Source organism: Schistocerca gregaria, unplaced genomic scaffold, assembly GCF_023897955.1.
Source record: "Schistocerca gregaria isolate iqSchGreg1 unplaced genomic scaffold, iqSchGreg1.2 ptg000378l, whole genome shotgun sequence".
Classification (NCBI taxonomy): Eukaryota; Metazoa; Arthropoda; class Insecta; order Orthoptera; family Acrididae; genus Schistocerca; species Schistocerca gregaria.
This window is the reverse complement of record NW_026061824.1, coordinates 1197307-1200723: the sequence shown is the minus strand read 5'-3', so window position 1 is coordinate 1200723 and position 3417 is coordinate 1197307. Positions and strand designations below refer to the sequence as shown.

The 3417-nt window shown below is 43.8% G+C and overlaps 1 non-coding gene across 1 annotated transcript; it reads right to left on the bottom strand.

The window, feature by feature from the left end:
• Window positions 1-547: 547 nt before the first annotated feature.
• Window positions 548-622, bottom strand: Trnat-ugu (transfer RNA threonine (anticodon UGU)). The gene has a single exon. It is a non-coding gene; the product is annotated as a tRNA-Thr (tRNA).
• Between the last annotated feature and the right edge of the window lie 2795 nt (window positions 623-3417).

The following is a 3417-nucleotide window of genomic DNA, read 5'->3' as shown; positions in this document are numbered from 1 at the left end:
TTAGTTATATTATTACTTCGATTTGCATGAACTGAGTGTTACACATATATTCTTAATGTCGCTGAAAACGAATCTGAAGTCAGATTTTCAATATTCAAAACAGCTAATCCAATACGGAGGGCAAACGATTATGTTTTGACCAATTTTTACCAAAAATGTATTTTCGTTATTTACGTTTAGTCTGCAATTCAAGGAGTATTTATCAGCCCTTCCTCTACCTCTGATTGTTCCTAGACAGCAACTTCCTGTTCTTCTTGGCAGGAAAAGCCGATCTGTCTGAGCTGGATATGCAGCACTCGGCAGCCTGCACTTGATATTCGTCCGTATTTTCGGTGAGTATGTTTGCATGCATTCTGCAGTATGAATCATTTTGAGCACGTGCGACACGGGACGAGTTATCATCTACATCTATATGGATACCCTGCAAAACACATTTAATTGCCTGGCAAAGGGTTCATCGAATCACCTACACAACTGATAATTAATTGAAACCCTCAGCTGCCGACAGGTGTTGTTGATATACTTCGATGGGGACAGCTGAAAAGTGTGCCGCTACTGGGACTCGAACCCAGGATCTCCTGCTTACAAGGCAGACGCTCAATCCATCTGAGCTATCGAGGGCACAAATGAACAGCACGACTGCAGGAATTTATCCCTCGCACGCTTCCCGTGAGACTCACACCCCGAACCGCCCACAATCCGATTACATAATGTACTTAATAGGTATTTGTCCATCCACTCATTACTGGCTCACACTAAGGTGACGATTCCCGTAAGAGTTCCGGCAGCCTGTGCGCATTCGCACAGACGAAGGTCAATGGCTGGGTGACGTTTAACCATAGATATGAAGATAGTAACTGTTCTAGAAAGAACAGGCGCCACTGACGACCGTGCAGCTCTTCTAGAATACATGATAGACCGGCCGATGTGGCCGAGCGGTTGTAGGCACTTAAGTCGGGAGCCACGCGACCGCTACGGTCGCAGGTTCAAATCCTGCCTCGAGCATGGATGTGTGTGATGTCCATAATTTAGTTACGTTTAAGTCGTTCTAAGTTCTAGGAAACTGATGACCTCAGATGTTAAGTCCCAAAGTGCTCAGAGCCATTTGCCCCATCAGTCCGTATGTTTGCACACTACTTACAGTAACTTATGCTAAGGACAACACACACACAACCATGCCCGAGGGAGGACTCGAACCTCCAACGGGGGGAGCCGCGCGAACCGTGACAAGGCGTTGGACACATGGCGGGTACCCCGCGCGGCTCATGGCAGCCGTGACACTTCTTCAAACAATGGACTGTAGAAACTTTTGTAAAGCACGGATTAAAAAAAAACCTTTCCGTTCCAGGAGTCTAGACAAGTACACCTTTAAAAAATGCAACTACAAAGAAATTGAATTTTCGAACGGGGCAGGGCTTAAAACTTTGAAGAGTTAAATTTTAATGGCCGTTCTCTTGTATGCAAATAGTTTCACAGTAGAAATTTCTCTAGTTTTATTTATTTATTTATTTTTTGCTGTAGGTAAAGAAGGATAGGATTCTGAGAAGGGGGAAGGGGGGGGGGGGGAGGAATCTCGCCTCTCCCACCTTGGAATTCTCAGTACAGAATTTTTATTCATTACCAGATTCTCAGCCACTTGCAGAAGTGCTTTCGCGTGATTCTGCAAAACTTTTCCTTTAGCCAATCGTAGCAACTATAGGATTCCGTTCCTGCTGCATGACATGTCTCGGAACTTAAACTGACCAACTTATTTGCATAAATAGCTAGCTTATCATCCGCTTCTTTACTTACTTAGACCGTTCATGGTCTGCAAAGCATTTTTTCTTTAATCGTTTTTTTATGGCTTTTATAAACTGCAACACTTTCTAAACTTTTCTAAACTTAACGCCGTTGAAGCATGGTCTTTTGCTGAATGACCAAAAAGCAATGCTGACAGCTGGGGTCCAAGGTTTTTGTTAATCAAGCCGTTTGTATTCTTGTTTGTATAACGCATATTTCTTTATATCTAATTGAGAAGTGAAATACCGGTTTTCGTAGATGCAGATTTAAAATATTTTAATATAACGCAATAAATATTTCATTAAAATTTTCATCCCCTTATGCTCGAAGTTAAAAACCAGTGAAACACGTAGTTTTTAAAAACTGTAACAGATTAGCCGAATACGAATTGTCAGATATGCTTTCATAATGCTTTCATAATGAACCATTTTCAGAAACGTGGAGCCGGATCTGGGGGTGAATTTCCTTCTCTCCGAGACACCCGGCTTCTTCTTCGACTTAGCCGGCAAACAGGCCGAGGACGCCGGGTGGGGACCGAATATGCAGCAGTTTGTGGATGGCGACGTCGTCACTAGCTGTTGCCTTCGTGCGGGCCTCTTGTGTAAAGGGGGAGCCAACCGTGGCCAAGTGAAGGTCTGTATTCCACAGGAACGAGTTAGCATGGCACTCAGATATTTCCACGAGTCGGCGGACGGGGGTCATCTGGGGTTCTTCAAGACCTTGAACCGAGTTCAGGAATACATGTTTTGGCCCAACCTATATCGCGATGGCAGGCGATTTGTTGGCAACTGTGTCCAGTGTAAGCGTGGTAAGCCCGATGTTGGGCTGCACAGAGAACTACTACAGTCGCTTAGGGAGCAGTGTCCTCTGGACCGCGACTCAAAGATCGAAACAACGATCGACGGAAACTGGCGCCAGAAACGCACCAGCTCACTCTATTTCATCCCCTTAGGGGTTGAACTTCCAAAAACACCGAAACACGTATTTTCTTATTTGTAGCCTTGAAGTCAAATACCAATTTTCGTAGATGTAGCCTTAAAAATACTTTCATAGTTCTTCCATAATTATTTATCTCAAAATAAAATGTTCATCCACTATTTCACCTCATAGAGGTTAAATTCCCAAAGATACTGGAACACATATTTCTTTATTTCTGACCTAGAAACCAGATACAAATGTTGGTATGCCTAGCTTCAAAATTACCTTAATAGCTACATGATTCAGAAATCCTTTCATGTCCTGCGTCTCCCCCTTAGAGGTGGAATTTTGAAATATGCAGTATAAGCGGTATAAGATCAACACTCTTTCCAAATCTCAAGGTTTATTTTCCTTGGCGGTCTGGACTGTGTGAATTTCATAGTAATAGTCCTCCACACACACACACACACACACACACCACTACCAATGCCACCACCACCTCCTGGGGAAATTTCTGCAGACGCCCTTGTTCCACTGCAGTCATATTTTGCCGACGACCTACATTTAGCAGCGTGGGAGGGATAGTGTCGTGCAACAGACAGTATACTCAGTAGACAACGAACTGTTCGTTGTGAAATCAGCGACATATTAACCGAGACTGACACAGAAGGTGCTGAAGGTGAAGCACACTAGACTCGTGTCTACCACGGCTTCAAATAG